Source organism: Choloepus didactylus, chromosome 10 (genome assembly GCF_015220235.1).
Source record: "Choloepus didactylus isolate mChoDid1 chromosome 10, mChoDid1.pri, whole genome shotgun sequence".
NCBI classification, from domain to species: domain Eukaryota; kingdom Metazoa; phylum Chordata; class Mammalia; order Pilosa; family Megalonychidae; genus Choloepus; species Choloepus didactylus.
Window position 1 is genome coordinate 7,069,504 of NC_051316.1, and position 25,294 is coordinate 7,094,797.

Here is a 25,294-nt window from a genome sequence, read left to right on the forward strand (position 1 = left end):
GAAGCTAGAAGAGGCAAGGAAGGACTCTGTCCTACAGATTTCAGAGGAAGCTCAGCCCTGCTGACAACTTGATCCCTTATTTCTGGCCTCCAGAACTGTTAAACAATAAATTTCTGTTGTTCAGATCCTCCTGATTTTTGGTACTTAATTACAGAAGCCCCAGGCACATGCACAAGTATTCTAGCCCTGAAAGAGGCAGTCTGAGAACCTGAGATGATGCAATAAGCCCACACACTACCTCATGTCAACTTCATACAACCTCTGAGATGAGTGTGTCATTAACCATCTTACAGATGTGGAAATGGATCTTTGCAGCTGTGAGTGGGGGAGTGTGCACTGCCCCCTTCTGGAAAGCACAGGCAGGTGGACCATGGCCACTCTTGGCTTCCAATAAGCTGAGGTGGTGTTCTGAGGAGGTGGAGAGAGGCACAGAGTGCCAACATGCCAAATTCCCTTCAGAAGGCATCCCTTCAAAGCCTGATGGCTTCAACAGATGGCCAGCACTTGGGACACCACACATCCTGCTGCCCATTCAGGATGGGTGCTGGGAGCATGCTCCCTCCAATGAATCCAAAGTGCCAGCCTTCCCAGGCAGGACACATGAGCTCACCTTGCCAGCTGCTCCCCTAGGGGAGAGGTGAGAGCTCCCCGTGCCCTGAGGAGGTGCTTTCCTTCCCATCCCTGGATCAAAGTTAAGGTGGGGTTGAGAATGGGAGGTCAGCACCTGCTCAAGGTCAACTAAGGAGGCACTCAGAGAGGCAGAAATAAATTCAAAACCAGAACAACCAGAGAAGCTTTGAGACTTGACAGGGAGCAGGCCTTCCTACACACCCTGCTCAAATTTAGTCTCAACATCTCTTCACTTTAAAAATTTCTTAGAAGAATGCTGGTGCCATGTCTGCCCTCAAGAGAAAGCAGTGTTTCAGGGAGTTTCACTCTTCTCTTCACTGCCCTTTTATGAGCTGTTGAAATACAAACACTTCCTTTGAGAAGACAAAAGTGAAGCTTTGATGTTATTTTTTAAGAAGGAAAAAAAAGTAATGTATCTTTAAAAGTTGAAAGGATGGTACTGAGTCTGGGAGAATGAGTGGATCTGATGGCTCTAATTTGCCTACACCAACCTGCTCTGCTGCTTTGGGTTATTTGTACTATCTCTGTTTCTCTCTCTTTTCTACCTTCCCTTTCTATATCATCCATGTTCTTGACCTTCTCTTACTTTCCAGCTCTTTGCCTTTTGCTTTAAAAAAAATATCTATTGGGGATGGGGGATCCTGATTATAAGAATAATTAATCTTCAAAGTGCAAAGAACCTGTTCCCCTGATAAATACTTGGGTCTTGTTTTCTGTATGTCTTCTCCACGCACATCATTTCTCTTTGCAAGATGGACTCATTGTTACATACACATTTGTAACATGCATACATAGGGAACACACCAGTAAATACTGTTCCCTGTAGTGTTACCAGCCATGTGGAATGCCCCACACCAATTGCAGTTGTCCCAGCTTTAACTGCAATGTGGTGAGGACAACTTTTCCCTTGTATCACCATTTCCCCCATTTTCCCTCTGCCATGGGTCTATGGCTGGCTGTGGCTGCAAATTAGGGTTCAAATTGGCCAGTTTGCCTTAACAGAGATTCAGAGTGGGGCCTGGGGGAGCACAGTATTTCATTTTCTCAGTGATTTGTGTGGAATCTGTGTCCCCATATATCAGAGAGAATGGATTTCATCAACACAGCACAACCTCTGTCACTACCTTCTTTTCCCTGGTGTGGCCAGTCATCCTTGGTACCACTTGGCTTGTAGTGGCATCACCCCATTCCCTGCCTCCTATATCTTTGCATGTCCTCTTCCCCTTGCATCTTTCTGTCTTCAATGGACTACTCATAAGGGCCATTATGACCTCATCTTAATTAATTATTTCTGCACTATTTCCAAAGAAGTTTGCATTCTTAAGTTCCAGATGGACATGGAATTTGAGGGACACTCTTTCACCTTGAGGTGATAAAACCCAGGACAGTTAAGTATTGATGGTGGGGAAGGGACCAGAAATCAGAGAACCCCTGGGCTTGGGGGAAGTGGGAGTTCTTGCATTCTGGCAGGGCTGGGAAGGAGGCTGTCCCAAGTGTGTGTGTGTGTGTGTGTGTGTGTGTGTGTGTGTGTGTGTGTGTGTGTGTGTGTGTGTGTGTGTGTGTGTGTGTGTGTGTGTGTGTATTTAGTGGTGGAGAGGTCACAGAGGGGATAAAGACAGCCTGCAGACAAGGCTGTCCCAAGTGTGTGTGTGTGTGTGTGTGTGTGTGTGTGTGTGTGTGTGTGTGTGTGTGTGTGTGTGTGTATTTAGTGGTGGAGAGGTCACAGAGGGGATAAAGACAGCCTGCAGACAAGCCTCCCAGGCCAGCCCCCCTGCAGGCCAGCCTATTTTAGTTATGGATGCAGGCCCAGCAGCCTCGTGTTGGTGTGACCACATGGCCTAAATCCTGAATAAGTTCCATTCCTTACTGGATATCTCAGACAGGAAGGCCAGGCAGCCACCAGAGCCAGCCAAGGATGGCAGTTGCCTTAAGTGGCTGGGAAGTAGCTTCTGCTCTGCATCCAGCTAAGCCATGCCCTGGAGCACTCCTTGGTCCTAGCCCAAGCACCCTCCCTCCTTTTTCACCAACAGCCCACCTGGGCACCATCAGCTGCCCCACATTTTCCTGCAGGCAACAGTAAATAGACTCCAAAAATGCCCAGGTTTCTGGCTGATGCCTATGAAGGGCAGAGACCCTCTCTGCTCATTGGCTGGCTGGATTTCAATTGGCAGATGGACCTGTCTGTGGTTAAGGGTTCTGGAGTCCAACAGGATCTGCAATGAGGAATGAGGGCTCAAAGGTGGCCTCCCAGTGTTTGCCTAGAAAACAAGGTTAGTGCAGAGTGCAGGGCTGGGAGCCCCCTCATGCCTTGCTGGAGGCATGCAAGGGCAAAATGAAGCCAGCAAGATTGCTCCATGCATCATTCCATTGATTCATATCTAAAGGGAGGGGCAGGTCTGAAAAGACTCCCCCCAATCAGCCTTCTGTGGTGGGCTTTGAGCTTGGGTTTTCTTTCAGCATTTTTAGAATCCAGTGTCTGCATTTTCTCCCATGGTGGTGACAAATGGCTACAAGCTTTGTGGCTTAAAACCAAACAGATTTATCTTACATTTGTGGATATCAGCAGGACCACAGTCCTTCTGGAAGCTCCAGGGGAGAATCCACTCTTGGCCTCTCCTGGCTTCCAGAGACTATGACTCCTTGGTTGTTGCCTCTTCTTCACACTGGCCCCAACCTCTGCCTCCATTGTTTCTTCTCCTTCTCTGACTCTCACTTCCATGCCTACCTCCTGTAAGGCCCCTTGTGGTTAAATCAGTTAATACAGAACAAATTCCCATCTCCAGGTCCATCAATTTCTCACATCTGCCAGATCCCTCTGGCCACAGATGGTTGCATATTCATGGCATCAAGGGTTTAAGTTGTGGGCATATTTGGGGGCATTTTTCTGACCTTCAGATTTGACTGACCTACAGAGGGCAGGGCTTGGGGTGTCTGTGGGCCTGGAATCTGGCTTGGGTCCCTGGGAACCAGCTCAGCCAGTGCCACTTCAAGTCTGGAACATTGTCTGGGACAAGGCTTTGCAGAACTTTCTTCTCAGGAAGTGGAGCTGCATGGAGGGGCCTGTGAGCCCCCGTTACTGAGGAGAAAGAAAGGGAAGGTGCAGCAGAGAAGGCCACAGCCCAGGAAAGAGATGTATGGGGTGGCCCTCAGAATAGCATGGCATCCAGTTGGTGCTCAGCAAATGACCACTCCTCCATACCCCAAATTCAACACACACTATAGAAGTCCAAGGCTTTATATGCCCCCTGCTCATGCTGCCACTATGCTGTCCCCTCTGCCCTGAAAGCAGAGGCCTCACTTGATGTAACTCAGACACACTTACACAGGAAAGCCTTCCTTGAGACCAGCCCACATTGCCTGGGGCAGGCTTCTTGGCTTTAGACTTGTGCCCTTCTCTCTGCCACATCCTGAGGACTGAGCCAAAGGATGGGTTCTGAGGGGTTCATGTAAAATTTATGGGATGGTCTGAATAAATAATAAATGCAGATTGATATAGGGGAGGGTCCTAGAGCAGGGTGTGAGCTGGGAGACACTGAGTATTGTGTCATATTTCAAAGGACTCTGGCTCACATAGGGATGCTCCCATGGTCTCCTCCAACTGAGCACCACCTGGAGCTGGCTGTAAGGTTTGCCCAAGAACCACAGTCCGAGGGAAAGCCTTTTCTGTGGGATGGGAGGGCTCCCTAGGTGCTCCCTTCCACCTAGGCCATTGACAGAACAGGTCTCCTTGGTCTCTGCCATGGAGGTCCAAAGGAGGAGCCATGCTTCCTGCAGGCCAGTTGGCCTGATGGAGACTGACTGCACCTCCAGGAAAGAGATATTCACAGGCATCAGACAAAGGGGAGGGGCTGGATCTTGTTTGATTTTACAGGCCAGTGCCCAGTGCCCTACGTTCACATTGGAAGTACCCTACAAAAATCATGTCCTTCCTCCAGGCTTTTCCCAGGGTCCATGTAGTTATCAAAACAGGTTTACATCATACACATCTAAATCCTAGCCTCAGCCTCACAAGTGCAAGTGTGCCTTGTTCAACCAGCGCTTCCTCTCAGGATCATCCCAGCAGCCAGCCAGCCAAAGGGGATTTCCTGGGGAAAGTATTGGCCTAAGAGGAGTCTCAAGGGCCATCCACCACTCATGAAGGGTGGGCTTAGACAGAGGGGTGGCATTTGTGTTTGTGGCTTCCTTTCAATAAAAGCAGCAGCCACTATGTGAGTGTGTATATGCAGTGGGTTGGACTCAGTGTCCTGGAGCCACCATAACAAAGTGGCAGGACTGGGTGGCTAAAGAAAACAGAAATTGATTCTCTCCCACTTCTGGTGGCCAGAAGTCTAAAATCCAGGAATAGGTAGGGCTGCACCCCCACTCAACCTGCATGGAAGTATCTGGGCCAGCCATGGTTCTCTTGGCCTCCATTATCTTTCTCTCCATACCTCCTCCCCCTTTCTTATAAGGACCCAAGTTGTTTTGGACTAGGGCCCACTGTGTTCCAGTATAAACATATTTTAACTTGCCTATTTCCACATAAGGTCACATTCTGAGATGCTGGGGGTCAGGACTCAGAATATCTTTTGGTGACTCAGGTCACCCCATAACATGGTGACTGTTGAACAATACCTGGCAGGACAGGGGAGACTCTGGGTCCTATCCAACCAAAATGAAGATGGCAAAAGGAAAAATAAATAGAAAGGGGAGATGAGAGGAGTGGAAGCTGGCTGGGTCCTGAGGTTTGGGAGCAAAGCCACAAGGCTGCAAGCCATAAAATTTGTGGGAGCAGTTTCCAGTTCACTGGCATTAGGGTAGATGAGTTACATAACCCTGGTGAAGAGGTTTGTTATGCCCAATTCACAGATGCCTAAACTGTGACCCTGGGACTGAGTGCCATATCTACTTAACTTCTGTGTTCCCAACACCTACTGCCCTACTTGGCACAGGGAAGATATCCAATGAATGTATGATGAATGAGTGAGTTAATATGTGGGAGATGTTAGGAATGGGGCAGAAGCAGCCACTGAGCCAGACTGTTCTGCATCCAACTCCCCAAGCCCTACCCAGGATGCTGCCTTCCACCTGGGGAAGGAAAGATTTGACATCCTGCGGTATTTAGCTCCCTTCAGTGGGAGGTATTGGGTCTACATTCCTTCTGATCATGGAGAGGTCCCCAGGGGCAGGAAAGGGTATTCATGGTGGCTGGAGAATTCCAGATGTCAGTGGGGGCAGCCCAGGGAAGTGGTGGAGACCTCCCTCTGCCCATCCCCACCATACCCTCTACATTATCTTCCAAGGCTCTTGGTGAATGGGGCCTTCATTCTTTATCTGCAGAAAAGGGCATTGTGGCCAGCAGCATCTGCTGCCACCATGGTCATGGGTGACCACAAAAACCTGTTGAAAGACAAATCAGAGTCAAGTGTGCAGATTTAAGCATTTTATTTGGGACACCAAAAGATTTGCTGCATCTAGGAAACTGCATTGCTTACAAAAAAAGAAGCAGCTTCAAAGATCTAGGGCTTGCAAATGATTTTCATAGACATAAAAAGGAAGTTAGCTTGACTCCTATTGATTGGAAGACTGTTCATCTTAAAAACTGTTTATGGAAGGTTTTTATGGCCCAAAGTAATGACCTAGGGGCTTGGTTTGTTATCTGGGTCAACTGCCTTGGTGGGGTTTTCAAACTTCCAAAAAGATAAACAGGAAACTCAAGAGGAAGTTCAAAGAGGAAACAGGAGGCCAGGTTTTATTTTTTGCTCAAAGGGGTTCCCCAAGCCTTTCTCTGTTGAATTTTATCAACCCTTTAATATGAAAAGCACTTTGCTGATTCCAGGATGGAATGCAAAAGTACACATAATCCTCACACCTGGAACAGCCATGGATGGTGAGAGCATTGACTCCACCACTTTCTCCCAGAATTTTTGAAACTTGAGCTTGTGAAAGAGGGGTCATGGGATGTCATTTCCATGCCTTGGTTCTAGTTACTTGCAGTTTCTTCATATTGATGCCATATCTCCTCCATGAAATTAAGAATTTCTTGTGGTTGATTTATTTTTAAAGAGCTTTATTGAGATATGATTGACACTCAGTAAACTGCACATATTTGAAGTGTACAATTTTCTAAGTCTGACATATGTTTAACAATGTGAATCCAATACCACAGTTGGGAAATTGGACAAACCTGTCAGCCCAAAGTCCCCCAGTCCTCTGTGTACCTGTATATCCAAGCTCACCTCCAATCTCCAAGCAATTATTGCTTGGCTTTCTGTATACATAGTTTAGTTTGCATTTTCTAGAACTTTATATAAATGGAATAATTGATACAAGCTCCCTTTTGGTCTGGTTTCTTTCCCTCAACATGGTAATTTTGAGATTTGCATTTACTGATTGCACATCATTTGCTTGTGTTGCTGAGTTGTGGTCCATGTTTTGGATAGACCACGACTTGGTCAACTGTTCACCTGTTAATGGACATTTGAATTGTTTCCACTTTGACACTACTACAGATAAAATAACTGTGTACACCTGCCTTCTAGTCTTTGTGCAAATATGTACTTTCATGTCTCTGAAGTAAGGAGGAAGGAGTGGAATGTCCAGATTCCATGGTAGGTGTATACCTACTTTTTAAGAAGCTGTGAGGCTGTCTTCCAAAATGTTTGCACCATTTTTCATTCCCACCAGCAGTGCTGAGAGCTCCTGTTCCTCCCTATCCTTGTTAGCACTTTATAAGTTCTGTCATTTTCATGTTAAATGTCATAACTTGTGTGCAGAGATATCTCGGGATTGTTTTCCTTTGCATTTCTCTTATGGTGCATGTGGTTGGGCATCTTCTCAGATGCCTATCAGCCATTTCTACATCTTCTTTAGTGAAGCCAAAACTAAGAAGTTCTCAAATAGAGGGGGAGTGCTCCCTCTTGCCCCCTCTTGTCTGCTTGTCCATAAACTGCAGCCAGGGGGATGGCCTTGTTTGATTGCCTGGGATCAAAGCCTTGACCTTGTGTTTCAGGCCATGGCTGGTGATAAACCAGCTGCCTATTCAGGGGGGTATCTCTCATCTGACAAACAAGGATGCTCAGTCCTGTCCTTAGCAGACTGCAGTGATATGATTTGAGGGCCAGCACCAGGAGCAGTGCTGATCAGCAAAGAGTCACCAAACTCTGCCCAGAGGGGTGGGCAGGCACAAGAGGTAGATCTCTGGGCCTTGAAACTGCCCTCATGGGTGCTCCATGGACTTGGGAGGGTTGTGGTTATGGGTGGTTGTTGTGGGGGAAGCCATGAGGGAAGCTAAGAAGAGTCTCCTCCAATGCCAGTCACCACAAGTTTTGAGTCTCCCAGATTATTCTGGAAAGAAGAAATGCACAAACTCATGAACATGATCACAGTCGCATGCTTTTGGCCAACTAGAGCATAATTATATCACTCAGAGGATTTATAAAATATGCCTGCTCTCAGAGCGCTCCCTTCCCCCAGTGTGGGTCAAGGCACAAGGCCTGAACCTTCAGTTTTGTGACAAGCATCCTCCTTGTATGACAGCACCTGTACCCTGATAACTCCAAAGGGCTGTTGTTTCAGGCCCTCATGCCTGTGAGGCCTGGAGGTGAGTGGGTGGGGTTTTCTGGAGTGATGTCCTGTGACAGCCCCAGATCAAGAAGGGCATGGGTCAGACAGCCTGAGACCCTCAGTTCCCACCACAGGACTCCCCAGGGCATCCAGCTGTGCTCTGAGAGAGGCTCCTTCTGTACTCTGTCTGGCAAAGTGATCCAGGCAGTTGTAATCCAGGAAAGAGGGTGGAAGTGACTAGCTCCTGGCAGGGAGACCCAGGCCTGGACAACCCCATGTCAAAGCCTCCAGATATGAGCATGGTCAGTGAGGAACCCACCCCTCTCATGGAGGACTGTATCCTGAAGGCTGCTCAGGGAACCTCCTGGTAGGCAAAGAGCATCCTCTGAGGATCTGTGCCATAGCAGAAAGGGATATTCTGGATCCACTCCTCATCCAAGAACACAGCAGGACATGAGGGTTGAAGTCCCCAAGCCATCTGTAACCAGTTGGGTTGGGGGTGACAAGGCCCTTGATCTCCTACCCAGTCCCCATCTGGGAGGAGGGATGAGTTCTGTGCTCTGGCCTGCTTTGTGCTTCCAACCCAGACCTCCACCCAGATGGAACATAACTGGCCATACTGTCCCATTCCATTCTGCCCCTTACTTACTGCCACACCATGAAAAACAAATCACTTTCCACCAGGAGAAAATGGGCAGACCTGCAGCCATCTGCTGTCCACATGTCAGAGGGGGAGGGCATGGAAGTTTCATCTTCAGGAGGAGCACAAGAGCTGGTTCTGGGGAAATTCAAGCTCTTTCTTTCTTGCCAAAGATTCTTCCAAGAGTGAGAAGCTCCCCAACATCACAGCTTCCAAGAATTCATTAAATAAATTCTTTGGAACCATTTTTAATTCACTCTATGGGTTATTTTTTTTTTTTTTTTTTTTTGAAATCTACAAATTAGGAATCTTTTTATTTCAATGTATTTTTAAAACATTTTACAGAAAATATCGAACTTAACAGAGAGAGAATACCCATAGCTCCACTTTAACAATTATTGCAAATGAGTTATTTTGAAGCATATCTCAAACTAGCATTTCATCTGTAAATTTTCTTAAATTGATATTCTCCCCCACCGTCATTCTGGTGTATTGTCCTCTGATGGTTGTGCCTTGCCTTACTGTCTCCTAATAATAAGGTAAAAATTCTTCTCCTTCCTTTCCATTTTATAATTACACACAGACATACCTGAGCTTTGTTAATCTAAGCATTCTTTAGAGTTTTCTAAGGGTTAGGTGGGATCTGTGGCATTTATTCCTTTGCTTTGGAGGAAAGGGAAAAAGGCAAAGAACCAAGAAATGAATCTAATCTGAACGGGTGTTTTGCTGTGGTACTTGAAAATAAGTGATTTATTTATCTGGAAAGGGAAATTCACTCTAGTTCTAATTCTAAAAGTTAAGTAATTTTATCATTTCACTTGAGATGTCAGCCTCAATTGCTAGTCTTATTTTTTTTTTATTTTTTTTTTATTTTTTTTTTTTTAAATCTGTCCTTATCTTTTTATTTATTTTTTTTTAATCATCATTTTATTGAGATATATTCACATACCACGCAGTCATACAAAACAAATTGTACTTTCGATTGTTTACAGTACCATTACATAGTTGTACATTCATCACCTAAATCAATCCCTGACACCTTCATTAGCACACACACAAAAATAACAAGAATAATAATTAGAGTGAAAAAGAGCAATTGAAGTAAAAAAGAACACTATGTACCTTTGTCTGTTTGTTTGCTTCCCCTACTTTTCTACACATCCATCCATAAACTAGACAAAGTGGAGTTTGGTCCTTATGGCATTCCCAATCCCACTGTCACCCCTCATAAGCTACATTTTTATACAACTGTCTTCGAGATTCATGGGTTCTGGGTTGTAGTTTGATAGTTTCAGGTATCCACCACCAGCTACCCCAATTCTTTAGAACCTAAAAAAGGTTGTCTAAAGTGTGCGTAAGAGTGCCCACCAGAGTGATCTCTCGGCTCGTTTTGGAATCTCTCTGCCACTGAAGCTTATTTCATTTCCTTTCACATCCCCCTTTTGGTCAAGAAGATGTTCTCCATCCCACGATGCCGGGTCTACATTCCTCCCCGGGAGTCATATTCCACGTTGCCAGGGAGATTCACTTCCCTGGGTGTCTGATCCCACGTAGGGGGGAGGGCAGTGATTTCACCTTTCAAGTTGGCTTAGCCAGAGAGAGAGGGCCACTTCTGAGCAACAAAGAGGCATTCAGGAGGAGACTCTTAGGCACAAATACAGGGAGGCCTAGCCTCTCCTTTGCAGCAACCGTCTTCCCAAGGGTAAAACTTATGGTAGAGGGCTCAACCTATCAAACCACCAGTCCCCTATGTCTGTGGTCATGTTAGCAACCATGGAGGTGGGGTAGGCGAATACCCCTGCATTCTCCACAGGCTCCTCAAGGGGGCACTACATCTTTTTTTTTTTTTTTTTTTCCCTTGTTTGTCTTTTTTTTTTATTTTTTTTTTTTTTTTTTTTAACTTTCCCTTCTTTTTTCAAATCACCTGTATGAAAAAAAAAGTTAAAAAGAAAACAAACATACAATAAAAGAACATTTCAAAGAGACCATAGCAAGGGAGTAAGAAAAAGACAACTAACCTAAGATAACTGCTTAACTTCCAGCATGTTCCTACTTTACCCCAAGAAAGTTACATAATATAGCAACATTTCAGTGAACTTGTTCCTACTACATCCATCAGAAATTAACAGACCATAGTCATTTCTGGGCATCCCCAGAACGTTAAATAGCTTATCTGTTCTTCTTGGATTATTGTTCCCCCTTCCTTAATTGCTCTCTACTGCTAGTTCCCCTACATTCTACATTATAAACCATTTGTTTTACATTTTTCAAAGTTCACATTAGTGGTAGCATATAATATTTCTCTTTTTGTGCCTGGCTTATTTCGCTCAGCATTATGTCTTCAAGGTTCATCCATGTTGTCATATGTTTCACCAGATCGTTCCTTCTTACTGCCGCGTAGTATTCCATCGTGTGTATATACCACATTTTATTTATCCACTCATCTGTTGAAGGACATTTGGGTTGTTTCCATCTCTTGGCAATTGTGAATAATGCTGCTATGAACATTGGCGTGCAGTTATCTGTTCGTGTCACTGCTTTCCGATCTTCCGGGTATATACCGAGGAGTGCAATCGCTGGATCGAATGGTAGCTCTATATCTAGTTTTCTAAGGAACTGCCAGACTGACTTCCAGAGTGGCTGAACCATTATACAGTCCCACCAACAATGAATAAGAGTTCCAATTTCTCCACATCCCCTCCAGCATTTGTAGTTTCCTGTTTGTTTAATGGCAGCCATTCTAACCGGTGTTAGATGGTATCTCATTGTGGTCTTAATTTGCATCTCTCTAATAGCTAGTGAAGCTGAACATTTTTTCATGTGTTTCTTGGCCATTTGTATCTCCTCTTCAGAGAACTGTCTTTTCATATCTTTTGCCCATCTTATAATTGGGCTGTCTGTACTATTGTCATTGAGTTGTAGGATTTCTTTGTATATGCAAGATATCAGTCTTTTGTCAGATACATGGTTTCCAAAAATTTTTTCCCATTGAGTTGGCTGCCTCTTTACCTTTTTGAGAAATTCCTTTGAGGTGCAGAAACTTCTAAGCTTGAGGAGTTCCCATTTATCTATTTTCTCTTTTGTTGCTTGTGCTTTGGGTGTAAAGTCTAGGAAGTGGCCTCCTAATACAAGGTCTTGAAGATGTTTTCCTACATTATCTTCTAGGAGTTTTATGGTACTTTCTTTTATATTGAGATCTTTGATCCATTTTGAGTTAATTTTTGTGTAGGGGGTGAGGTAGGGGTCCTCTTTCATTCTTTTGGATATGGATATCCAACTCTCCCAGCCCCATTTGTTGAAAAGACCATTATGGCTCAGTTCGGTGACTTTGGGGGCCTTATCAAAGATCAGTCGGCCATAGATCTGAGGGTCTATCTCTGAGTTCTCAATTTGATTCCATTGATCTATATGTCTATCTTTGTGCCAGTACCATGCTGTTTTGGCAACTGTGGCTTTATAATAAGCTTCAAAGTCAGGGAGTGTAAGTCCTCCCACTTCGTTTTTCTTTTTTAGAGTGTCTTTAGCAATTCGAGGCATCTTCCCTTTCCAAATAAATTTGATAACTAGCTTTTCCAAGTCTGCAAAGTAGGTTGTTGGAATTTTGATTGGGATTGCATTGAATCTGTAGATGAGTTTGGGTAGAATTGACATCTTAATGACATTTAGCCTTCCTATCCATGAACATGGAATATTTTTCCATCTTTTAAGGTCCCCTTCTATTTCTTTTAGTAGAGTTATGTAGTTTTCTTTGTATAGGTCTTTTACATCTTTGGTTAAGTTTATTCCTAGGTACTTGATTTTTTTAGTTGCTATTGAAAATGGTATCTTTTTCTTGAGTGTCTCTTCAGTTTGTTCATTTCTAGCATATAGAAACATTACTGACTTATGTGCATTAATCTTGTATCCCGCTACTTTGCTAAATTTGTTTATTAGCTCTAGTAGGTGTATCGTTGATTTCTCAGGGTTTTCTAGATATAAGATCATATCATCTGCAAACAATGACAGTTTTACTTCTTCTTTTCCAATTTGGATGCCTTTTATTTCTTTGTCTTGCCGGATTGCCCTGGCTAGCACTTCCAGCACAATGTTGAATAACAGTGGTGACAGCGGGCATCCTTGTCTTGTTCCTGATCTTAGAGGGAAGGCTTTCAGTCTCTCACCATTGAGTACTATGCTGGCTGTGGGTTTTTCATATATGCTCTTTATCATGTTGAGGAAGTTTCCTTCAATTCCTACCTTTTGAAGTGTTTTTATCAAAAAGGGATGTTGGATTTTGTCAAATGCTTTTTCAGCATCTATTGAGATGATCAATTGATTTTTCCCTTTCGAGTTTTTAATGTGTTGTAATACATTGATTGTTTTTCTTATGTTGAACCAGCCTTGCATGCCTGGAATGAACCCCACTTGGTCATGGTGTATGATTTTTTTAATGTGTCTTTGGATTCGATTCGCAAGTATTTTGTTGAGGATTTTTGCATCTATATTCATTAGGGAAATTGGCCGGTAGTTTTCCTTTTTTGTAGCATCTTTGCCTGGTTTTGGTATTAGATTGATGTTAGCTTCATAAAATGAGTTAGGTAGTGTTCCATTTTTTTCAATGTTTTGAAAGAGTTTGAGTAAGATTGGTGTCAGTTCTTTCTGGAAAGTTTGGTAGAATTCCCCTGTGAAGCCATCTGGCCCTGGGCATTTATTTGTGGGAAGATTTTTGATGACTGATTGGATCTCTTTGCTTGTGATGAGTTGGTTGAGGTCTTCTATTTCTTCTCTGGTCAGTCTAGGTTGTTCATATGTTTCCAGGAAATTGTCCATTTCTTGTACATTATCCAGTTTGTTGCCATACAGTTGTTCATAATATCCTCTTATAATTTTTTTAATTTCTTCAGGATCTGCAGTTATGTCACCTTTTTCATTCATTATTTTGTTTATATGGGTCTTCTCTCTTTTTGATTTTGTCAGTCTAGCTAGGGGCTTGTCAATCTTGTTGATCTTCTCAAAGAACCAACTTTTGGTGATATTTATCCTTTCTATTGTTTTTTTGTTCTCTATGTCATTTATTTCTGCTTTAATCCTTGTTATTTCTTTTCTTCTACTTGGTTTAGGATTGGTTTGCTGTTCATTTTCTAGCTTCTTCAGTTGATCCATTAGTTCTTTGATTTTGGCTCTTTCTTCCTTTTTAATATATGCGTTTAGTGCTATAAATTTCCCCCTTAGCACTGCTTTTGCTGCATCCCATAGGTTTTGGTATGTTGTGTTCTCATTTTCATTCGTCTCTATATATTTAGCAATTTCTCTTGCTATTTCTTCTTTAACCCACTGATTGTTTAGGAGTGTGTTGTTTAACCTCCAGGTATTTGTGAATTTTCTAAGTCTCTGATGGTTATTGACTTCTAATTGTATTCCATTGTGGTCAGAGAATGTGCTTTGAATAATTTCAATCTTTTTAAATTTATTGAGGCTTGTTTTATGTCCCAGCATATGATCTATTCTGGAGAAAGTTCCGTGAGCACTAGAAAAGTATGTGTATCCTGGTGATTTGGGATGTAATGTCCTGTAGATGTCTGTTAAATCTAATTCATTTATCAGATTGTTTAGGTTTTCAATTTCCTTATTGGTCTTCTGTCTGGTTGATCTATCTATAGGAGAGAGTGATGTGTTGAAGTCTCCCACAATTATTGTGGAAACATCAATTGCTTCCTTTAGTTTTGCCAATGTTTCTCTCATGTATTTTGTGGCACCTTGATTGGGTGCATAGACATTTACGATTGTTATTTCTTCTTGCTGAATTGCCCCTTTTATTAGTATGTAGTGGCCTTCTTTGTCTCTCAAAACATCCCTGCATTTGAAGTCTATTTTATCTGAGATTAATATTGCTACACCTGCTTTCTTTTGGCTGTAGCTTGCATGAAATATTTTTTTCCATCCTTTCACTTTCAATTTCTTTGTGTCCCTGTGTCTAAGATGAGTCTCTTGTATGCAACATATTGATGGTTCATTTTTTTTGATCCATTCTGTGAATCTATATCTTTTAATTGGGGAGTTTAATCCATTTACATTCAACGTTAAAACCGTGAAGGCATTTCTTGAATCGGCCATCTTATCCTTTGGATTATGTTTGCCATATTTTTCCCTCTCTCTATTAATATCCTTTATTGTACCCATACCGAATCTCTTTAGTACTGAACCTTTCTCCAAGTCTCTCTGTCCTGTCTTTGTTTCTCTGTCTGTAGGGCTCCCTTTAGTATCTCCAGTAGGGCAGGTCTCTTGTTAGCAAATTCTCTCAGCATTTCTTTGTCTGTGAAAAATTTAAGCTCTCCCTCAAATTTGAAGGAGAGCTTTGCTGGATAAAGTATTCTTGGCTGGAAATTCCTCTCTCTCAGAATTTTAAATATATCGTGCCATTGCCTTCTCGCCTCCATGGTGGCTGCTGAGTAGTCACTACTTAGTCTTATGCTGTTTCCTTTGTATGTGGTGAATTGCTTTTCTCTTGCTGCTTTCAGAACTTGCTCCTTCTCTTCTATGTTTGACAGTGTGATCAGTATATGTCTCGGAGTGGGTTTTTTTGGATTTATTCTATTTGGAGTTCGCTGAGCATTTATGATTTGTGTATTTATGTTGTTTAGAAGATTTGGGAAGTTTTCCCCAACAATTTCTTTGAATACTCTTCCTAGACCTTTACCCTTTTCTTCCCCTTCTGGGACACCAATGAGTCTTATATTCGGACGCTTCATATTATCTATCATATCCCTGAGGTCCATTTCGAGTTTTTCAATTTTTTTCCCCATTCTTTCTTTTATGCTTTCATTTTCCATTCTGTCATCTTCCAGGTCACTGATTCGTTGTTCAACTTCCTCTAGTCTTGTACTATGAGTGTCCAGAATCTTTTTAATTTGGTCAACAGTTTCTTTAATTTCCATAAGATCATCCATTTTTTTATTTAGTCTTGCAATGTCTTCTTTATGCTCTTCTAGGGTCTTCTTGATTTCCTTCATATCCCGTACTAGGGTCTCATTGTTCATCTTTAGTTCTTTGAGTAGCTGCTCTAGGTGTGTCTCTTCTGGTCTTTTGATTTGGGTGCTTGGGCTTGGGTTATCCATATCGTCTGGTTTTTTGATATGCTTTATAATTTTCTGTTGTTTTTGGCCTCGTGGCATTTGCTGTCCTTGATAGGGTTCTTTTAGGGTTTGTAGACCAGTTGAAGTCCTTATCTCTAATTTATCAGATCTACAGCTTCGTGGAGTACACTTTCTCTAACTAACCAGCAGGTGGCGTCCACGAGCCACCTGTTCTCCACAAGCCAGATCTCCCCTGCTTAGCCTTTTTGGTGAGTGGGGGAGTGAGTCTTGTGGGGCCCAATTGGTGTCCCAAGCTTGCGTGTGTAGTTGGTGTTGCCTGCCCTGTATGTGGGGCGTGTTTCTGGGCAGTCGGGGAGGGGGGGTGGCCCTAACAATCAAATCTCCCTGATGATCCTAGAGTTTTAAAGCTACTGCAATAGTCTAATCCTTCAGTTCAGTCCTGCCACAGTTTGTCTCTGCCACTGACCCACAAGTCTTTGGTATTGGCGTATGGCTCCTGAGACTTGCAAGTGGGCCCCTCTTCCAGGCTGTGCACCCCGGGTCCTCTGTTGAGGGATGACTGTGCTATGTCACAGGTGAGTGCCGTCCCCCCAGGGCAGTTCTGGGCTGCTGGGCTGTGTTGGGAGGCTCCCAGTCTGCTCAAATGATGGCTGAATGGGGCTCTGTTAATTCACACTGCTCCCCCTTCCCAGCTCTGGGACATTCAGCTGAGGTTGCAGGGAAGGCTAATGTCCACGCCCAGTTTTGTGGTGTGTGCCTGTTATTTGAAGCACTTCCGTCACACTGGGTTGTCTGGGGCAGCTCTGGGCTATGGGGCTGGCGATGGGCAGGAGTGTTTCCTGTCCACCAGGATGGTGGCTGTGAGCGGACACCCCCCTTTTCTTGGGAAGTTGTGTTGTTTAGTGAATTTTCTCAGCCACTGGATTATTGCCTTTTGTCTCAGAGCTCTCTTATTTCTGCTCTTGACTTGACGTGCCCAAATTTCAATTCTTTGAAGCTTTCTGTATTGAGCTTCTTAGAGTAATTGTTTTAGAAAAAGCAAAAAGGATTTAAAAAAAAAAAAAAACAAAAACAAAAAAAAACGGCCCTCCTCAGAGATCTAATGGGTTATTGAAATGCTAATAGACAAAGCAACCAGGGCCATTAAGGAAAGGTGCCCTGGGCAGAGAGATCAGCCTTGCTTCGGGATTTGCATATGCGCCTCAAGGCCTGATCTCCGCCCTTCCCCTTTCTGTGTTCACCAGAACTCCAAAAATCCTCTGCTTTTACTTTGGAGCTTCTCGTGTTGTTTTCCTTCTATGCCCGTCTCCTCTCTGCTGGGCTGGCTGCTCTCAGAGTCTCTGGTGTCTGGCCTCAGTCTATCTATGGTTGGAGTTTGAATCAGTAGAATGAGTTTCCGATGAGAGCAGCCACTGCAATTCTCCCTTCTCCTTCCTGGAGCTGACAGCCCCTCCTCCCCCGGGACTGAGCCTGGCAGGGAGGGGCGCGGGTCCCCTGGCCGCAAAAACTTACAGATTTCGCTGATCTCAGCAGTTCCACGTTTTCATGAGTGTTGTATGAAGTATGCCCAAAGACAGATTGCTCTGTGGTGTCCAGTCCACGCAGTTCCTGGCTTTTTACCTACTTTCCTGGAGGAGTAACTAAAACATACAGCTCACCAGTCTGCCATCTTGCCCCCCTTATTCTCTATGGGTTATTAAACTGAGGATTTCCATGCAAGGAGCTTTCAGAGAGCTGAGAGAGAGAGAAGGAAAGCTTGGCTCTTCCCTGTATTTTTTCCCATGGCACTTTCAATCACCAGGTACTCTTGTTGAGCTCACTCCCAAGGAGGTATCCAAAGGAAGTTAGTAGTCATTCTGGGGACACCTCCTCCCTCTGGGTAAGATGTAAGCCTCTGTATAAATAGTAGCATTTTTGGTTTCCCAGTAAACTGTATTTCAGAGTTCCTCTCCTGGAGGGTCTCTGGCTCACTGGCAGAAAACATCCTAGATATGTGTCAGGGTCACACTCCAGCCAACTCTCCCTGAACCCACAGCCCTTTGTGAGACACCTCACATTCCACAGTTAGCCAGGACCTCCCTGCTAGCATCTCACTTCCATTCTCACTGCTAACTCTTCCATGTCTTATCTGTTCCCCATCTTTTGGTTTGAACAGCCCAATAAGTTTTGTAGCTGAGTGGAAATTATACTTTTGAAATCTATATCCTCCATCCTTTTCCTACAACTTGCCCACAATAAGGGATGCCTTGCAGACCACATGTTCATCAGTCATAGCCGAGCATATTTAAAGGGTGTCATTACCCGAAAGTTCTGGTGGCATCCAGGAGCACTGTTCCATGCAGTGAGTTCCAGGAGCATTTCTGACCATTGTGAAGGAGAAGAGTACATTTGGCAAAATGAGGAACTGATCAAAGTCAGGTTGGTTTTCTTTGATTGTGTTCACAGATTTGTGGCTGGGTAAAGTATCTTCCATCTCACAAGTAACTAATGAGCAACTAAAGGCTTGAGGCTTTACTGGCCAATTATTCAGATTGACACATTCAAAGGTCTCTGAGCAAGAAATAGAGGGAGAACAGATTGCTAAGTGGTTATGCCAAGACTACATGAATTATTTGTTAGCCACTTTTGTCTGACCTAATGGTATTTCTGTAAACTTAAGAGCTGCTGGGGACCCTCTATCTGATGAATGCAGAATGGGGAGACTCAGGAAACCAATAATTTCTTCCATTTCAAGAATGCCAATCACTTTGCCAATTGTGATTACTGACCTCAGGATAAGTCTAAGTGGATAGTCTACCTATATCCTGGCATTTGGGCTGTGGGAGCCTCCTTTCTGAGAGCAAGCTTGGGGAGCTGATATCCATATTCTTTGCTTTGGGTTTAGGAGTATGTGAATAGGCATCATTCTGGGAGGGCTTGCAGCATATTTTCCTACTCCCATGTGGGGTCAGTGACTACCAGCATCTGTGAGAAAAGAGATGGTGTAGATTAAAGACAAGGAAAGCTGATTTCATCTTAATAAGAAAAATGCTACAAAACAGATGATGGTGGAAGCTTGAGAAAATTCTTTCTTTGTACATACTTCATGTTTGTGATTTCCCAATAAAAAATAATCACTACTTCAACTTGGACTTCAACTTGTACCTGCAGTCATGTGGGAACCACATGCTGGATTTACCTTTCCTCATGAAACAAAAAAAAAATCAGACAAAATGCATGAAATAACAGATTTTAAGACAGGACATTGGACAATGAATGCCAGTGATCATTGAGAGATGGAAAGCAAATGAAGTGAGCCCTGTGGCTGCCCCTGCCACAGTGCAGTTCCTGAACATCTGAGTTGAAGAAATGGAGAAGTGCACCAGGGGAGACCAGCCATGTGTCCAGAGAGGAATTTGCTGCATAAACTCCATGCATCTAAAGGGAGATCCCCTTGCCATACTCATCAGAGCATTGATCAGGGCAGGTAAGTGAGGAAACTGCCAGGTGCTGGAAAAGAAAACTACAGTGTCTGAGATGAAAAATACCCTTGATGGGATTATTATAAGGTTGAAAATTGCAAAAGAAAAGGATAGTCAACTTGAGGAAGTAGCAATAGAAACCATCCAAAATGAAACATAGAAAGAGTAATTTTTTTAAAAGAAGAGCATACAGTCATTGAGATGTGAAACAACTTCAGGTAACCTAATTTACATTGAATTTGAATCTTTGAGAACTTAAAAATATGTGAAGAAATAGTTATAGAAAAAATTCCATATTTGATGTAAACTATGAACACCCATATCCAAGAATCTCATAAACATCCAAGCACAAGACACAAGGAACAAACTTCATCAAGGCACATGATAATAAAATTACTCAAAACCAAAAATAAAGGGAAAAGCAGATAAAAATGACACATTACATACTGTATTAGTTAGGGTTCTCCTTGAAAACAGAATCAATGAGAGATGTCTCTGATTATCAAATTGTAAAAGTGACTCACGCAACTGCGGGAGCGCACGAGTCCAAATTCTGCAGAGCTGTCAACAAGCTGTCAACTCCAAGGAAGATGTCCCACGAACTCCTTGGGAAACGAACTGACAACTTTGACGAACTCCTCAGGAAACAAACTGGCAACTTTGACGAACTCCTCAGGAAACGAACCAACAACTTTGACGAACTCCTCAGGAAATGAGCTGGCAACTTCGACGAGCTCCCCAGGAAATGCTTCACTGAGCAGCTGAAGAAGAAGTGAAGGTTCTCTAACCGTGCAGCTTATAAGCCTCTAACTGATCACCTGGACCAAATCCAGCCAATTGCACTCTCTCACTGCGGAAGCACGCCCCTTGATGAGTCAACAGTCAGCTGCAGTCAATTGACTGATGATCTGACAATCCAGCCCGTTGGTTTATCAACCAGCCTCAAATATCCTCACAGCAATTGTCAGGCCAGTGCCCGCTTGACCAGACAGCTAGGCCACCTAGCCAACTTGACACATGAACCCAACCATCACAGTTCACCCCTTGTCAACTTGGCAGTTGTACACATCACCTAAAACCATACCTTCAAAATGAACATTACAGCTTATGCCTTATGATAAGGGGATAAGACAGAGAAGAAAGCAAAAATATTTTCTTTACAGACAAATACAAACATAATCGTAACAAAATGAGGAGGAAATATTCATGTCATCATAGTCCTCGTTTCTGTAACTGGTCACGTGGAGAAGGAGGAAGAGCCTATGTTTAAAATGGGTATTGGTTAAATACATGTGGGCACTACCTTTTGCTGGTATAACAAGTTCCATTAGATATGAAGGTTATACATCATGTCCTGCTTGCTTTAAAATACTTAAAATTAGACTTCTGAGAAAATGGGAGATTGGGTGAGACAGAGTGGGCTTCTCCTCATTGAAGAAAACTAGAGAGGGGCCAGAGGATGCCTGGGACCATGGATTCAGGGTGTGACCAGCCATAGAGGGAACCATGGTAGGGACATGGACAAAAATGCAGAGAAAGTGTGCCTCAAGGGACAGGGTGAATTTGTTCAGCCAGGATGGCCTCCAGGGCAATCAGTGGTGAGAGAGCCACCAGGCAAGGGAATGAGCAGTGGCTCTCCACTCCCATGTACCCACATTAACAATTAACATATGAGATAATCCCCCACTGTCACATGGCCAGGGGCTCCCATGAGGGCCCCCAGGGAAGCAGCAGATGAGTACTGACCTCATTTACTCTCTCCCACACAGAAGTTCAGGGGGTGCACAGGCAAGAAGCAGGCACAGGAAAGGGTGCCACACAGAAGCTTCAGGAGCTCCTCTGATACCCCAGAGTCTCACAGGCACACAGCAGGTAGGGAGGGGGGCACATTTGAACTGGGACAGAAAACTCTGTTTAACAAGTGGGGCTGGAATAACTGGAAATCCATATCCAAAAGAAAGAAAGAGGACCCCTACCTCACACCCTATACAAAAATTAAGTCAAAGTGAATCTCAAAGACAGTTGTATAAAAATGTAGCTTATGAGGGGTGACAATGGGATTGGGAAAGCCATAAGGACCACACTCCACTTTGTCTAGTTTATGGATGGATGAGTAGAAAAATAGGGGAAGGAAACAAACAGACAAAGGTACCCAGTGTTCTTTTTTACTTCAATTGCTCTTTTTCACTCTAATTATTATTCTTGTTATTTTTGTGTGTGTGCTAATGAAGGTGTCAGGGATTGATTTGGGTGATGAATGTACCACTATGTAATGGTACTGTGAACAATCGAAAGTACGATTTGTTTTGTATGACTGCGTGGTATGTGAATATATCTCAATAAAATGAAGATTAAAAAAAAAATTAAGTCAAAGTGGATCAAAGACCTCAATATAAGTTACAGCACAATAAAACTCATAGAAGATGAAATAAGGAAACATTTTCAAGACCTAGTAAAAGGAGGTAGCTTGTTAGACCTTATACCCAAAGCACAATGAACCAAAGAAACAACAGATACATGGGAACTCCTCAAAATCAAAAGCTTCTGTGCTTCAATAGACTTTACCAAAAAGGTGAAGAGGCAATCAACTCAATGGAAGAAAATATTTGGAAACCATATATCTGGTAAGAGACTGATATCCTGCATATATAAAGAAATCCTAAAACTCAACAATAGTACAAACAACCCAATTTTAACATGAGCAAAAGGTATGAAAACATTTTTCTGAAGAGGAAATACAAATGGCTAAAAAACAAATGAAAATTTTTCATCTTCACTAGATATTAGAGAAATGTAAATCAAAACCACAATGAGATACCATATCACACCATTAAGAATGGCTGCCATTATACAAATAGGAAACAACAAATGCTGGAGAAGATGTGGAGAAATTGGAACTCATTAATTGCTGGTGGGAATGTATAGTGGTACAGCCACTGTGGAAGTCAGTTTGGCAGTTTCTCAGAAAGCTAGATATTGATTTAGCCTACAATCCAGCAATTCTACTTCTTGAAATACAGCCAGAGGATCTGAAAGCAGTGACATAAACAGATATTTGCACACCAATGTTCATAGCAGCATTGTTCACAATTGCAAAGTGGTGGAAACAATGCAAGTCTCCATGAACAGATGAGTGGATAAACAAAATATGGTATATGCATATGATGGAAAACTATGCAGCAGTAAGAAGGAACAAGGTCCTGAAACAGATGGCAACATACATGAACCTTAAAGATATAATGCTGAGTGAAATAAGTCAGACACAAAAGGAGAGATATTGTAAATTACCACTACTATGAACTCCCTGAACAATGTCAAATCAAGGCCTTACAATGTAGAATATTGGGGACCTAGAGAGAGACAGAAGCTAGTAAAGGAGGAATAATAACTTAATAGGTTCAGATATGATAGTGAGGGTAAATTTAAAGGTATGGAAATGCATAGGGATGATAATTGTTTGTTAATGGGATTATAAGTATCAGAGCTGCATTAAAGGTGAATAGGATTGAAAGGGATTGTTTGAAGGCATGTATCCCACAGATCAGCACTACAAATATAGATAGATGCTTGCATAATATATTTCTAAGCTATGACACAGGTACAGAGTTGACAACAGAGTGGTATATGGGAAAAAATGTATCTATTGCATTCTAGGAACTGTAATTAATAGGAATACTTTACTAGTATCACACAAGTACTAGGGACAAATAATTAAGGGCTAAAAAGTCATATGGGATGTTTTGGGTAATGAGAATTGTTTAAAATGGTGAGTGATGAGGATTGTACAACTAAGGGATGATAATGTGAGATACTGATGGATTATCATGGGCAGAACATATGCCATGTGAAATGAGGACCCCCCTACTTTATAAGTCAAGCCCTCAATTTTGAGGCTTGTTCTTCTGAAACTTATGGTTGTAAAGGGGAGGCTAAGCCTACCTATAAATATGCCTATGAGCCACCTCCACAGAACCTCTTTTGTTGCTCAAATGTAGACATTCTCTCTCTAAGCCCAATTCTGCAAATAAATTCATCACCCTCCCCCTGACATGGGACAGGATCCCCCAGGTGAGTGAGTCTCCCTGGAGATATAGGACACAGATTTTGGAAATGAGCCTGACCCTGGCCTCAAGGGCTTGAGAAAGTCTTTTTGACAAAAATGGGGAAAAGAAAGACGACAAATAAGGTTTCAGTGGCTAAGAGGTTTCAAATATAGTCAAGGGGCTGTCCTGGAAGTTACTCCTATGCAAGATTCAGCTAGATATCCCAAGTGGCCACAGTATGGTAAGCCCATCAACAGTAGTCCCCAAAACCCTAAAGAATACCTGGGTCCCTATCTGAGACTATAAAAGTTTCACTCACTAAGTTTATCCTTTGGAAACTTAAATTATTCAGACAGCTCCTGTTCCAGCTAATTCCCCAAACCTAGAGGCAACAGTTTCTTCCAGAACATCAACCAGTTGTGTCCCCTTTTCCCATAATATCAACACCCATTTCAACATGAACAATTAAGGTGTTCATTGCCTAGACATCCCTAAAGATTGGGGAAATAATTAAACTAGAGGAAGAGGTAGAAATAGACAAGAAGGAATTTAAGAGAGGATTATGAATATTGAATCCCCATATTATTTTTTTTCTTAGTTGCTAGTGCATTAGAATAGCTAGAAGGAAAAACTGAAATGGTGTAACTATAACCCATAACATTTTTGAAATTTGCTATATAGCTACTTGTTAAATTATAATTTGAAAGTTATCACTTTTGTATATATGTAATATTTCACAATAAGGAAATAACTGAAACATGATACTGTAACCCATAATATTCTTGGAAATTTCCTATATTTATATTTGTTAAATTGCATTTTGAAAGTTTTCACCTTTTTGCATAGTTATGTTTCACAATAAGTAAACAGCTGAAATTGTGGAACCATAACCCATAACATTCTTTGAAATTTGCTCTCTAACTACTTGATAAATCGCACTTGGAAAGTAATCACTTCTATGTAAATATGTTATATTCTACAATAAAAATATACTTACTATTTAAAGAGTAAAGTGCTGAGGTTAAGAGTGTGGGCTTTAGAGTCTGACAGCCATGGGTTCAAAATCTGAGTTGCCACTTACTGGCAGGGGTCTTTTGGAAGTGTTTTAGAATTCACTGGACCTGTTTCCTGAGTGTAAAAAGGCAACAGCAAGCCCAGCTCAAAGGGACAACTAAGGCACTGTTTGTAAAATAAAACATCTTACCTGGGACTTACTGAATGTACAACATAAAAAAGTAACTGATTTTAAACAAATGAGAATTTAGAATCAGAATTTGTTTAATTACTTTAAGATTCAATTTACCAGTACATCATACTTTACTGGATATTTTTGATAGGTTACATTGCTTGTTATAATTTATTAGTGCTTTGTGGGTAATCAGGAATATATTCACTGGGCATCCAGTGAATCATAGAGAAAGGACCCGTGCTTGATTCCCAAAAATATCTCACTGTAAGTGGGAGATTTGCTGCAGCAAAAGAGATGCTCAAATGCAGACTTAACTTCTCTAACTTCCATCCATTTCCCACCCTCATCCCAATTGCTCCAGCCTCAGTAAACTTGGTCACAATCTCACCAACCCAACCCTATTAACACCTCTGTTTTGTCTTTCCACTCTTTAAAAATAGAAAACCATGAGATTATCACTTTATAAAAATTAGAAAATATGGATAAACACAAAGGAGAAAATTAACAGGTCTTATTATTTTATCTATCCCTCCAGAAGCAAACAGGGTTGAGTAACGTGGCATCTATCATTTTACCTCTAGCACTCCAGGAGGGCTTCTATCTTGGAAAATGGCTTTCAGTGCCCTTTCTACTGTACAATGTATCAGGGACATCCTTCAGGCCTGTAAATGAGCATCTGGCCCACTCTTCCCACAGTAGTGGTTTATTTAGCA

The 25,294-nt window shown here is 42.5% G+C and overlaps 1 long non-coding RNA gene across 2 annotated transcripts in view; it reads right to left on the minus strand.

Annotated features, from left to right (window-relative positions):
• Positions 1-25,294, minus strand: part of LOC119505439 — a 55,730-nt gene that overhangs the window by 29,390 nt on the left and 1,046 nt on the right. Inside the window, exon 3 of one of the 2 annotated variants that reach the window (XR_005210741.1) lies at positions 6,055-7,956. The exons of the other annotated variant lie outside the window; for it this stretch is intronic. This is a non-coding gene — a long non-coding RNA (uncharacterized LOC119505439). Of the gene's footprint in view, positions 1-6,054; positions 7,957-25,294 lie in introns of those variants that run through there. 2 annotated transcript variants of the gene reach the window in all.